This window comes from Aethalodelphis obliquidens, unplaced genomic scaffold (assembly GCF_003676395.1).
Source record: "Aethalodelphis obliquidens isolate GAN/ISIS:26980383/991018 unplaced genomic scaffold, ASM367639v1 scaffold48, whole genome shotgun sequence".
In the NCBI taxonomy this organism is placed as follows: domain Eukaryota; kingdom Metazoa; phylum Chordata; class Mammalia; order Artiodactyla; family Delphinidae; genus Aethalodelphis; species Aethalodelphis obliquidens.
Genome location: NW_020837992.1, coordinates 3965111 through 3979903, shown reverse-complemented (window position 1 = coordinate 3979903; position 14793 = coordinate 3965111). Strand labels below are relative to the sequence as shown.

The 14793-nt window shown below is 38.8% G+C and overlaps 1 long non-coding RNA gene across 1 annotated transcript; it reads right to left on the bottom strand.

Moving 5' to 3' along the window:
* Positions 1-396: 396 nt before the first annotated feature.
* LOC113607358 (uncharacterized) lies at positions 397-13037 on the bottom strand. The gene is made up of 3 exons (XR_003427920.1): positions 12821-13037; positions 3377-3544; positions 397-953 (listed from the first exon to the last, which is right to left on the bottom strand). It is a non-coding gene; the product is annotated as an uncharacterized LOC113607358 (long non-coding RNA).
* Between the last annotated feature and the right edge of the window lie 1756 nt (positions 13038-14793).

The following is a 14793-nucleotide window of genomic DNA, read 5'->3' as shown; positions in this document are numbered from 1 at the left end:
CTGTTCTCCCACTGTACCTGCCTGATCAAATACCAAAGGGATGAACCCCCGTGCAGCCCATTTCGAAATCTTCAGGCAATCTACTAGAGAAAATAAAGACAACCCAATGGCCACTAAATCATCTGGACTGTGTTTCTCCACCAAATCTCTCTTCCATCCTCCATCTCACCTATTTCACACTTTTTCCACTTTTCTCAAATATCTACCCTCTCCCCAACATCTCTCTCTCTAAATCTCAGTGGAGGAGTTTCCCTAATTAGGGAAACACACTTTAAGGTTCACTTCACCAGTGTTTCAGGAGAAGGCAGGCTTTGTCTCTTGAGCCCTTGGAAGCTGCTTCACTCCACTGTCTGCTTCTCCTCAACTCTCCTCCACTCTCCTAAACCCACCAGGAGAAAACCTTTCTTTGCTGCCAATCACCACTTGGAACACATGGACACTGCCTCTTCAAAGTCATGCTGGAATTCAGCAGAGGGGTAAATATAGGACAGGCCACACTTTTTAAAAAAATTCTCCATCCATTTATTCTTTGCAACATTATCATGTAAAGTTATCCTGATACATCAAATTTGCTGACAAGTTGGTGGTAGGTAAAGAGATCCTACTGTGTAATGGGAAATTTAAAAGATAAGCAAACCAAAACAATAACAACCAAAACTCTTGGCTAAACATAACTGTAACCATAAGTCCAAGAGAATACAAGGAAAAAGGTCAAAGTATTCACAAGAAGTGCTCTCATGGACAGACCCATTTAATGGCTTTGGCCCCTTGTCCTATACGGCTGCAGGTCAGTCCTCTCCCTACTTTTGGGCTTTGTTATGGCCATGGGATCCAGTCCCCAGCTTCTAGGCAATACATAGGTGGAAATGACGAGTAGGAGCAACTGTCAGGTCCAGGAAGGAAGGGGCCATGTCTGTCTTGCTTGCTCTTGAAATCTAAGACCTAGCACAGAGCTTGAGAGAGAATAAGATTTCAATAAATATGAGGTAACAGAGGAGAGAAAAGAAGAAGATGTAAACAAAGACCATCTTGATATTGACTTTGCCTAAGTTGTGTACTGGCTATTTTTGTGTTTTCTTCTGACAAACCCAGGCAATCTTTGACTTCATCACCTTTTCCTTCGTCTCTCATATAGTCCCTTTGGAGTTCTAGTGGACCTTCTGTAATGTCCATTTATTCTTAAACTTGAAGTTCTTGGTCTACTTATGACTAGCAGAATAAGTGTGGATTATGTCATGTATCTAGCATCTTGATAGATATGTCATATTGCTCTTAACATTTATGTGGATCACACATTATGTAGCATCCCTTCTGTACCAATTTCTATTCTAGGTCCTTGATGAGGGCAGTAAGAACAAGTTCCACGTATCAAGATGCTTATCATCTAATAGGTATAATAAAGTAATGAATTTTGTAAAAGATGACACCCAAAAGCAATTTTTACCTTTAATGCAAATGTAATTTATCCATTTAAAAAAGTTAGTCATGTATATTTTCCTTTATCCACTTAATAGGGAGGCACTACATACATCCCTGTTGACAGACTTCATTGAAGAAAAGCAGTCAGAAACAAATTATAGAGATGCTGTAATTATTTCAAATCCAGTGCCTGCTAAACCTTGCCAGGAATACTTTGGCCTCTGTGGAAGTCTCTGTAACCAGGCAAACATGATATTGCTATGGCATTGTCTCTTGGAACAAAATAAAGCCCCAAGGTCTTTGGGGAGTTGAGGCCACTTTGGACTTTAGATCAAATTGGAGTCTAAAGAAGTCAGCCATAAAGTACACCAGAAGCATAGTATATGTTCATTTATACACTGAGGTACCCACAAATATAAATCCTGGGTTCCCACTGTTAGTACTCTAAACATGTGGTTGGTTCTTTTACTAGGATGTCTATTTTGTCTTTTAACAGAAGAATAGAACTTCAACTTAAATACTTATTGTTAGAAAGCAAGATTGACTTATTTTAATAGAGTAAACAACTAAAAAGAAAGGAAGTAAGACCAAGAGGTGGAAAACTTTGTTTCTTTTGGTACGGGGAGTGTGGAGGAGTTTCAAAGAGAACTGAACAAACATGATTGTATAGGAAGAAGGTGTAATTACAACAGAGTGAAAGTTCTTTGATGTCGGAAGATGGAAATTGTTATTCAGGCATGAGCACACTTAAACACACATTGCCAGAGCCACTGTATTGAGATTTTAAGCCTATATGAAAATGATGTCAGTAGAAAAGGAAAAAGGACATTTCTGCACAGCTGGAAATTTAATTTTCCTTTGAAGCAAGATTCTCCTACTTCCCAAGCACTTCTGGTTTAGGCACCAAGTCCTGGGCTTAGAATCAAGAAATGTGAGTGCCAGTATCAAATCTCCTAGTAACGAGCAGTCTTACTTAAGGAAAGACAAAGAATAATAGAAACAGAGCCATGGAAGAAATTTCAGAATTTTCTTAATCCAACACAAATGCAGCCGGGACTTGCCTGTGCTTCAGTTTTCCATTCTGTCAAACACATTCATCACTTCCCTGCCTCCCTAACAGAACCGTACTGAGGGTCAAATGAAATGGGAGGTTTGAGAGTGGCTCATCCCTATCATCTCTTTTTTCCTTGGGTCCCCATGTTATTTACTCTTATTCACTCACTTTTTTAAATTTCCTAGGCTGGTTTGTTGCACTGCATTTTTCTACCTTGATTTTGAAAGCAAGGACCTATATGTTAAGTATGTAGCATATATTAAGTAAATAAAGAGCCTGAAATATGTTATTTTGTTGAGCAGATACTAACAACTGAAATTCACTATGTGGTTACTATGGCACCAGGCACTGGGCTACTGCATAGTCCTTAGAAGTGGGTAGTATTGATCCTCCTTTTCCATCCAAGGAGACTGAGAATCAGAGAGGCTAAGCAACTCCCCAAGAGCACACAATTAGGAAGTAGTGGAGGAGGACCAGACTCACATTTTTCCAGCTCAGAGGCCTTTATTCTTTCCATGCAAACAGGATTGATTAAGTTAAAAGTGGTTTGGAAGTGTTAGACATAATTATGACACATACTGAATTTGCCTCAGGGACCTAGGAGATAAGTGCAGGAAAAATCAGGAGGAAGTAAAGGAGGAAAGATCCTTTTGATATTATTGAAACCAAAAGTGAGAGAAGTAGGAAACTATCGTGCATCTTATACCTCCAAGGATACTCCACAGGAAATTTCATTCAGCCTTATCTCCTACCCCTTTCGTCAGCCTAGCTACTGCTCTGCCATATGTTCTACTGTTCTTCTCTTCATATCCAAACGAGGCATAAATCTTTTTAACAATTAGATTCCTTAAATTTAATAACTGTCCAAATGTCTTCCATTTTCTACTTTTCAGATCCTCTTACCTCTTCTTTCTCTCTGGTGGGGCGGTGCAGTGGGCTCAGCTTGGGCACTGGCTTTCAAGGTTTGATTCCATAACGGGTGGAAAACTACAAGCCATGCCCTCAGGGAGCACTTGAACCCTGCTTTCTGCAGCTTCTAAGCTTTCCCGAGTCACTGGCCACCAAGGATACCTGGCAATAAAAACAATTGCAGTTTTAAATGGCAAATCCTTCAGGAAAAGACTCTTTAAACCTTTCTCAGATTTTTCTACAATTTTAACTCCTTTTTAGCTGCTGCTTTTTAAATTACAGGCAAAGTTCACCTGAAGAAAACTCTAAAGAACAAATAGTCTGAATAGGTGAAATATGAACCTCCTACACTTTTAATTAATTCAATACTTGTTGATTGTCTACTATGTGCAAAGCTTTGTGCAGTGAACTTTGAATTGATGGGAATTCAGATTCCCAAATAGATTGCCAGAGCTACAACATCACATGCACAACAACACCTGGACTTTCCCAAACTTCTCTTTCTCCCACTTGCTATCTTCTTTTTCTTCTGCTCTACATCTTACACAAATACTAACCACTTCTTTTTAATCTGCTGAGCAGAAAGCAATCAAAGTTTTGTTATAAAAAGGTATGAAGATGCATACAAAACATAATCTATGAGTGTTTGGCTTTCTAGAAGCTTGACAATTGTCTTGTTAGTCAGAATTACCTCTAAAAAAGAGAAAATAATTAGTGTCAAATCACATATTACATACTAATATAGATTTCATATTATTGACATTGAGTAAAATATAAATTAAAGACAAAAAAACTTCTAACTGAACGATCGGAAGTCACCACTCAGTATCTTGGTGTATTCCCTCCTGACTTTTTTCTCTCATATTATTTTTTACTTAATATTATATGGTGAACATTCTTATATGAATAAAAACTTTTAAAATATAGTCCATTTCTAAGTTGTCAGTAACTTATTAACCATTCTATTGTTGAATGCTTAGGTTGTTTCCAGTTTTTCACTATTGTAAATAAGGCAAAGATAAAACATCCTTTATGTACATTTTCCCAGTATTTTTATCATTTTATTGGTGGACAATTTATCTCATACCATACACAAAAATCTATTCAAAATTGGTTAAAGACTTAAACGTAACACCTGCAACCATAAAGCTCTTAGAAGAAAATATAGGTAGAAGCTTCTTGACATTGGTCTTGGCAAAGATTTTGGATATGACACCAAAAACAAAGGCAACAAAAGCAAAAATAGACATGCGGTATTGCATCAAACTAAAAAGCTTCTGCACAGCAAAGGAAACCATCAACAAAATGAAAGGGCCTCTATGAAATGGGAGAAAATATTTGCAAACCATATATCTGATAAGGGGTTAATATCCCAAATAAATAAGGAACCCCCTCAAGTCAATAGCAAAAAATCAAATAACTCAATTAAAAAATGGACAAAGGAATTGAATAGAAATTTATTTAAAGAAAACATACAAACGGCCAACAGGTGTATGAAAAGGTGTTCAATACCGCTAATTATCGAAGAAATGCAAATCAAAACCATGATGAGATATTACCTCATACCTCCTAGAATGACTGTTATCAACAGAATGAAAAATAACGTGTTGGTGAGGAAGGTGAGAAAAGGGAGCCTTTGTACACTCTTGTTGGGAATGTAAATTTGTGCAGCCACTATGGAAAATAGTATGAAGTTTCCTCAGAAATTATAAAATAGAGTTACTGTGTGATCCAGCAGTCCTGCATCTAGGTATATATCCAAAGGAAATGAAATCATTATCTTGAAGAGATATCTGTTCTCTGTGTTCATCGAAGCATATATACGATATCCAAGACATGGAAGCAATCTAGATGTCTGTACATGCAATGGAATATTATTCAGCTTTTAAAAAGAAGGAAATACTGCCATTTGCTATGGATGAACCTTGAGGACGTTATGCTAAGGGAAATAAGCGAGACACAGAAGAACAATTACTACATGACACCACTTACATGAGGGATCTAAAATAGTCAGATTCTTAAAAACAGAGAATAGAATGGTAGTTGCCAGGGGCTGAGGGGAGGGGAAAACAGGAAGGTAGTAGTCAAAGGGTACAAAGTTTCAGTTATACAAGATGAATAAGTTCTAGAGATGTAGTGTATAGCATAGTGCCTATTGTAAACGATACTGTATTATATACTTAAAACTTTGCTAAAGGGGTAGATCTTATGTTAGGTGATCTTATCACACTCACAAAATAATAACGAGGATGGGAGAAAAGTGTTGGAGGTGACGGATGTGTTTATGGCATAGATTGTGTTGGTGATTTTCATGGGTGTATACCATTCTACCTCCAAACTCGTCAAGTTGTATACATTAAATATGTATGCTTTTTGTATGTCAAACACACCTCAATAAAGTGGCTTTAAAATGATTTATTTTGGGAATGAGTCTCAAATACAAAATTATTACATCAAAGTCTTCTAATAGAAATTTCATGTTGTTTTCCAAAAGAATTACCAACTTGTAATACTAAGAGAAAAAAATCTATTTACCACACTCTCAAATTTATATTCAACTATGATATCTGCTTTAATAACTGGGAGGCACTCTGAGTTCCCATGACTCTCTGACAATAAGCTTACTGGCAAAGTTAAGATTTTGCCTTATCCCATTTCATGTTCCAGAAACAATTTTTACAGAATCTGATTTATCTACACAAAACATTTCTAAATGAACTAACAAACATTTCCTGAGTGCCTACTCTGTGTGAAGAACTGTGCCTGGTGCTATGGAAAATACAGTCCTTGCCCTCAAAGCACTAATACAAAACAGAAAGTAATAAGAAACATAGAAGATATACAAATAATTTAAGGAGAAGATAGAACAGGGAAACACATTTGGTGAGTTGGGCAGATCTAATATCAATTGTTTTGAGTTTGTCCTTTTTGAATTAAGAAGAATAAAATACTAGAGACAGAGCTTTGGGTCTAAGATCCTTTTATAGAAGGCTCCGGCAGAAGTAGGACTTTATTTAGAAATTTTGGATTTCCTTAAAGTATTTTATGTGATGGAATGAAGAAGTCCTGTGATTATGTTCATCATTATTTCCACTAGTATAAATATCTTCCATAGTGTTTCAAGTAGAATGGATATACAAATCAATGTTCTGTATTGCAAATACTCTTGATTTCTATGTATTTTGAGGTCTTTGCTTTACCTATATATAGTAGAGATGAAATTGATTCTTACAGTAGAGTCACATAAAAGGAAAGGCTGAGACCTTGGCCTAGTGGGATCCAGGCTATGTGTACTGGACCAAAAAACCAAAAAAAAGGAAAGAAAGGAAGATGTTCTGGTTTTATCTTAATACTTATCACCCCTTAAATTCCCAGTGATCTAGAGATGCATTATGCAATATGGTAGTGGCTGGCCACATGCAGTTGTTTAAATTTACCTTTAAATTAATTTAATAATTAAATAAAATTTAAAGTTTAGTTTCACAGTCATACTAGTCACATTTCAACTGCTCAATAGATAGTCCATGTGGCTAGTGGCTACTATACTGGACTGTGCACCTATAGAACATTCCATCATTACAGAAAGTTCTGTTGGACAATATTGTTCTAGAGTGTTAGGTAGTTCAGTAGGCTCACTGTCTGGGAAAAAACTCGCTGTTTTCCTCTACTCATACTCATAACACTTCTGACACCAGATACATGGGTTTTCCACACCAAGAAATTCTGACACTGCCTGGAGTTAATGAAGAATCCACAGGTCAAGGGCTCAATTACAAAAGACTGTCCCTACCCCTTCAGATGCCAATATCAAGTAGTGGTTACCCACAACTTCTGACTTAGCTACAAATCTGAGGTTCCCATGACCCTCTCTGTGAGTTCAGTAATTTGCTAGAGTGGCTCAAAGAACCCAGGGAAAGAGTTTACTTACTATTACTGATTTATCACAAAAGATATTTTAAAGGATACAAATGAACAGACAGAAGAAGAGATACTTAAGGCAAGGTTTGGAAGGGCCCAAGCACAGGAATTTCTGTCCCTGTGGAGTTGTGGTGGCCCACCTGCCTGATACATAGATGTGTTCACCAACCCGGAAGCTCCCTGAACTCCATACTTCAAGGATTTTTATGGAGACTTCATCAGGTAGGCATGATTGATTATTAACTCAATTTCCAGTCCCCTCCTCTCTCTGGAGAATGGTGGGTGGAGCTAAAAGTTCCAAGTTTCTAATCATGGCTTGGTCTTTTTGGCTCCATTCAGGAGCCCACCAAGAGTCACCTAATTAGAACAAAAGATGCTCCTATCACTCAGGCAATCCAAGGGTGTCAGGACCTCTGTGTCAGATGCTCTTATCACTCAGGAAATTACAAGACTTTTACAAGCTCTGTGTCAGAAACTGGAGTCAAAGACCAAATGTCAGCAGGAACCAGTAGGAGAAACCAATATATGTATTGCTTATTATTTCATACTCATGAAAAGTCTTAAAAGTTTGAGTGGCCAATATTTAGAGATTTTATAATTAGAGATGAGCGATCCAATTTGCTAGGCATGAGGAAAGAGGACATTTTCTAGGTTATAGTTAACATTCTTTGAACATCAACTATTTTCAGAGCATCTTCTGAAAAATGTGACCTAGAATAGGGTAAAGAAAAGAAAAATGCTGAACACTAAGATATCTAAATCTATGAATTTTTTGGTTATAGATAGAATAATTATATGTCCCAACTTACCTGGGCAGTCCCAGTTTGCACCTGTTTTCTTGGTGCATGGTTATCGATATTATGAGTTCTCTATTTTACTCTCAAAGTGCTGCAGTTGGAATGATAAATTATATGGTCATCTTACTGATGACAAATTGAAATTATAATGGAGTAATCACACTTCAGGCATACAAAAATGGAGTCTGAAGGACCATTGGAGACCTGGTCTCAGACACATCTCTGCACCTTGAGAACTTGAACTTTCTTTGAACTGTACCAGACCCAAGGACACCACCAGCCGTATTCAGAACAACATCTGCCAGCTGCAACCTTAAGATCTCAAAGTCTTCCATTGGAACCATGTTGGATGCCAACCAATACTTACTTAACAAGCACCCTTAATGCTTGCCAGCTCCAATTATAATTCTTGATAAGCAAACCATATAACTAACTGTAACCTTGCAGATTTTTGCCTTTTATAAGCCTCCCCCACTTTGTAGTCTGGTGGAACACAATTCAAGTGTGTCTTGAATCTGAGTCTCCCAGCCTGCAGTCCTAACACACCCCAAACCAACACCTTTTTATTTCAATCAAGTCTAAATTTCTCAAATTTTGGTTAACACTACCTATAGTCTCATTTCCTCCTTCCCAACTGAAATTTTGTAAATAGGCAAAACAAAAGCCTTCTAAATGTAGATTTCCTGAAGTCAGCTTCGCCCAGGTCCCATTCAGGTCTATGTGCTCAACGACTATAAAACTGTCCCCCACATTTTTACTTACTTGCCAACTTACTTGTGGCAAAGTTCCACATGTGATCTTGGACTTAAGTAATTCTCTTAAGGATGAACAGTCAAGAGAGAACACTGTTTAACTAGAATGCAGAAATATATGAATGACTTAAGGTGATATAAACTACATCAAGTGCTTGCATTTGTCTTCCGATCAACAGGTTTCCATGAGTGTGATAAGGAAAAAGAGGCTTGACATTGAAAGAAATGCAGAAATAGAAATATTTAGAGGAAAGAGAACTGATCTGGGAGTCAGATTATGTGAGTTTTTGCTAGTTTAGCCATATGTATGAACCTGGGTTCCCACTTTTTATGTCTTGTCCCTATAGATTTCAGTTATCTAGAGGGAAAAATTATGATGTAAATTTAAAGCATTCTTCATTTGAGCCAACCTGAACGTCTGAACATCCTTCGTCTCCTTAAATATATCAGTCTCTCTCTCACTTTCTGACCTTTGCACATGCAATTTCTTTATTCCTGAATTCTCAGCGTATCACTTCCTCATGGAAATCTCAAATTCCCTGAATCAGGTCAAGTGATCTCAAATTCCCTGAATCAGGTCAAGTGGTTTTTAAACCTCATCAAAGCACTGAGGTTTAATTTCCTATTAAATTGTCAAAATTCTTCCTTTGAGACCTTAAGCTCTATGAGAATAAAAGCCATGACTATTTAATTTTCTTTATACCCCCAGGCCTAGAACAGAATACACATAATTGATGCTCAGTTATATTTGCCAAATGAGTGATTAAATGAATAAGCAAGGCTGTGTGCAAGTCTTCGTATCCAAGGATACAGAGCCAAGGAAAACATGGTTCCTACCCCGAAGGAGCACACAGTTAAAGCCAAACTGGAATGACTTTAATACAAAACAAAATAAGTTTCATAGAAGAGGTACAAGAAAGATTCTATAGGAGGTCAGAGGGAAAGGACAGCACATCAGAGTTAAGAACAGGCTTCTTGAAAGAGGGAGTATTAGTGATAGGCCTTAAAGGAAGGCTAGAAATTCAATAGGCAGATATAATTATATGAAGTTAACATGCAATTTACTGTAAACTTATTATGTACAGGAAGATAGTTTTGGGCACTAAGTTAGTAAGAAGACAAATAGGACAAAGGTCCTGCCTGAAAGAAGCCAGTGATCTAATTGGAAAACATATAGATGTACTAAAAGCTATGGCACAAGGCAAAAATGTATTCAGTGCTAAAATAAACAGTGAAAACAGAGAGCTGTGGGAGCTCAGAGGAGGGGGTGGAGCTGGCAGAGAGAGAGAAAAGGGATCGGTTCTGACTGGGTCTGTCCCTTCCACTAGGGTGGAGAACAGTAGAGGAAAGCCCTGCAGCTGTGGATTTTAATGAACTTGGAACTTGCCTTTGTTTCTCTGGTTGCTTGGCAACGCTCCTTCTGGCTCAGGAGACAGTCACCAGTGCGAACAATTTTTTAAAGGCTAAACTTTAAATCCCCCATTTACCAACAGACCACACTTGTAAAACTTTCCTCCAGATAAGTGCCTATTTGGGCAATGACCTTGGCTGTGTTAAGAGCATTTCACCCAAATTTTACCTTCCCTTCCTGTTTGCCACACCCTCATGGGGTAATCACTGGACTCTTTTTACTTTTTTTACTTCAGTAACTCCCAGGTACATTTTGAACTTGTTTCTTCCAAAGGGAGCTCTGACTGGTTGGAACGTACTTCAGGTGAGATCTATTTATTTCCCCTTTCCCTCTTGGACTCTCACTTGGGGAATTACAGGCAGTGCTGCTCTGCAGAGTCCCCGTGAGGCATGTACCAAATGGTATGCCTAACCCAGCTGGCTGCCTCAGCTCTTGGGATGCTCCAAGGTTGCTCAGCAGTAGCCTGAGCTGGGGCAAGAAGTTTTTTGTCTTCAGTTAAGCTGAGGTTGATACATGGATTCTAATTCCTGCCATGGACACATGGCATGTCCATGGCACCATATCTGTGTAAGTGCCCAGGGGGATTGAAGCATCAATGTCAATACAACTGCTGACCTCACAAATTTGAGGATCCCTTGAATCATCAGCATCATGGCATTTAGCTGATGATCAGAGACCTCTACTCCAGACCACTGAAGATATAAGGCCAGTATTAACTAACAGTTTCTAAAAAGTCCTTGGATACATCATAGCCTATACACTGTTCTGTGGTTTATAGAATCCTCCCTCACCCTAGATTTCTGGAAATATGGGAAAGTTGGCAGGGAACTTATTTTTTTCTTGGAAGAGGATGTCTTCTAGGGAGAAGGAATATAGCAATTACTCTGGGACCACAGGATGGTATAATGTGACGATGAGATCATCTTGTAATGCCCAAATCTATCTAGTCCTTACCAAAGAGAGAAATGCAATTTATACGAACACCAGGTGACAGCACCAAGGCTATCATCCATACTATTGGTGCTAAATGACTTTGGAACCTCTCCCCATTCCACAAAAAACATGTCTGCCTTGCAATGAAATTTTTTGCAAAATCTGGAGGCGTTGTTTGTTTAGATCAGGAAAAAAGTTATAAACGCTAAAGACACTAAAACATTCATTTTCCTGTTAATTTAAGCATAGCTGATGCAGAGTCAAAATACAACATATTTCAGGGCAGAAATAACATCCTCTTCCTGTCTCTGGCATCCCTGAATGTGGCCAGCCCACCCAAAGGCAACAATTATGCTGAGCAAGTCCTCTGTCATTTGTAAACCAGATGAAAATCTGTGGGAAAAAAAATCCTTCCCATCAAAAAAAAAAAAAAATCTGTGAATTTTATGTTTAATTCATGGGGAGGGTTTGATTTTTAATTTATAGTTCTTTAAAATAGATACACCAGTATTCATGGTGGAAACATTTCCCTCTACCCTTCCTGGTTCTTCTGGCTGGTATAATGATTAAAATAGATCATCAGGAGAAAATCAAATTTAATCTTGACCAGAAGGGGCTCCTTAAGAATATGAGGCCCCAAAGGACAGTGAGGCAATTGAGGCTTATATGCTATTCTGAGCTAAGGAGATGTGGGTAGGGATCTGGGACGTCAAAGGGGAGGAAGACAGTTCACTGGGAGATGGGAAGAGCATGCCGTTTGGTAAACAAATGTTTGCCATGCCACTTGGAGAAGTCTTTCTTACGTACGACAAAGTTATCTTTGGTGATGGCCCTCTTCTCGTTCAGGCTCCTCACCTAAATTCTTTTAGGCAGTTAAGGGGGAGGTAAAACAGACAAACAACTTGCTGAGTCTTCTGTTTCTTAAAAATAATCAGCCTAAAATAATCATCATGCCAAAGAGACACATTTTGGGGTGGCAAATTTTGCTCCCCTATATCCAAAAGAGGATGAGTAAGGAAAAATAAGCACTCTGTAGGAGGGAATTTAAAGAAAGAGATGCACACCCATGTTGTGTGCGTATTAAATGTTTTGTGAAGTTGTATTTTGGAATCAGCAGTCTTACTGCCAGAAAGCTGAAAACTGCTCACTATTGACTCTGAGCCACAAAAACACTACTGACCAAGGGCCACATCCTTCCATTTCAATGATTCAGTTAATGTTTTTTCTCTCAACTGGAAACATCTTACTGTGTGTCTGGGAAATCCCTTTCCACAATATTTACAATGCAAAGCTCTAGGGAGGGCAGATTCTGGCTAGAATCTGTAAACCGGGCATCTCATAGTGGCTCAGTTGATGCTAAAGCTGGTGAGTTCTGGGCACACACGTGCCTCTGGGGCATGCCAGTATCATTACGGGAAAGAAATATGAGTTGCTGGTGAAGGTGGAGAGGGAGATTCCCGCTGCTTACGGGAAAATGATTATAAAATGCACCATGCTGGGTACATACACACCCATCTGAATAACTCAAACGTTTATGTGGTTTCTCTATTAAAGCTAAGAGAAAGTTAAAGGGGAAGATAAAAGACACGTACACAGATAAGAACTAAGATACACCTGACAGCCTTACCTGCCATCATCGTCCTAGGAGTAAGAGATAATTCACAGGCATTCCCCGCTGGACTAGTCATCATTCTAGTTTTTCAAATTCCTTTCATGCTCTACATCCTTATAAGTTCCATTCCCTGTGCCCACTACATTTTGAAATTTTGTGTGGTAGAAATGTTCCTTTTCTGCATATTTCTTTCCAACATCTGAAGAGTTTGACTTTTGTTCTTGTTAGCAGGCTTGATCCTGTCGCAGCTTCACATGAGGCAGGATCCCGAAAAGAATGGAGAGAACTGTCTGAACTCAGTTCCCAACTATGGCACTAGACACTTGTGAGTGTCTTCACATGCCCTTGGCTGAGCTCCAGGCATGGCTGGATAAAGCAGAGATGGAAAAGCTTCAGCTGTATTATATTCCCAAAGTCACAAAGACAGGTTTTTGCTTTGTTCTGAATCCCTCTCAGAAGAAAAATAAGTTTTTCTCCTGAGGTGGAGCCTCAACAGAACTCAATAAACGTAAAACACTCACGTTGGTTCTGGTTAATTCTCTTCTCCCAATCCTACTGACCTGTGGGAGTACCATGTGGCTTCTGATCCATCCTGAACTTGGCTAATATGTGTCTTGAAAACTTGCAGCATTCAAAATGCTTAGGCAAGCTCAATGGACAGAGGCAATTACTAAGGGTAAATTTCATGGCTAAAATACCACGTCCTCCGCAAAGCCTTCCAGTTAAAATGGTCTCTCTCTCTGTCTTGGCCCTGAATTCCTTTACACGTCGCTGACATTTAACCAAAACAGCTCTGACCTTCCACTTAGTTATTCTGCTACTGAGGTCTTATCTCTCCTGGTGGAGTTTGGATTGTCAAAGGGAGGAGGCGTTGTTTTAACTTTCCCTTTATTTCCTAGTAACACATGCTCCAATAATCCTGTATTAAGCACTCATTAAATATTTGCTTGATGAATAAAGGATTCTTCCTCCCTTCTCCTCTTCCAGCAGCCCCGTTAGCCTAAATTGATTCCCTCAACATTTTACACTCTAGAGTCTGTTAAAAAGAAAAACTACAGGCCCAAAATGGTGTCGATGGTGCTAAAATCCATGATACCAAACTTAGAATTAATACCTGACTCAATTGCAGTTTCAACCTTCCCCAGAAATATAACCTTGATCAGCCATTCTGGAATTTTCTGGTCCACCAGTGGGGTAATCTGTTGCCTGGGCCCTCTTCATTCCCATCCCCCCACCCTCCAATCCCCCACTCCCCCATCCCCCCTACCCTGCCCAGTAAGAAGAAATCTACATGATAAAACCCCTCCCATCTCTTCACCCCAAAAACATGTCCTGGAATAAAAATAATTGTTTTCTTTTGCTAATAGCTCCCTTGCCCCACCTTTTTTCCTATAAAAATCTCCTGTTTTGTACAACCCCTCAGAGCACCCTTCCAGTTGCGGGATAGGGATGCTGCCTGATTCATGAATCACCTAATAAAGTCAATTAGATCTTCAAGTTTACTCAGTTGAATTTTGTTTTTTTAACAAGTACAGCACTAGTAAACTGTTTTTATGGTTCTGGCTATCAGTATTCATGAGACTCACTGCAGTAAAATCAAACAGTCATCATCTGGGAAGGGCTGGCCAGTAATATCCTTAACATGAAACACTCAGTTTGCTCTTGCCACTCTCATCCTTCAACCTGGCAACAACCCTCAGAGGAAGGAGGGCACAGAACATATTTTCCAGCTAGAGTGTCATTGAAAACAAAGTAAAACAGATAATACTGTGAAGTTACATAAATTGTGATGAAAATTGGGATTAAAAGTTTGTTAAATGATACTCATCCTATGACATTTTGATTACAATCCTAAAGGTCATGCCCATTTACAAATTGAAAGGAAATCTGGCCAGAAAAAACAACTATGACCAATTCTAAGCAGAAAAGACAGGTCATTTGTCCTAAGTGTGCCTCCTGTGCTCATGTTTCCATATCTCCCCCTCTCC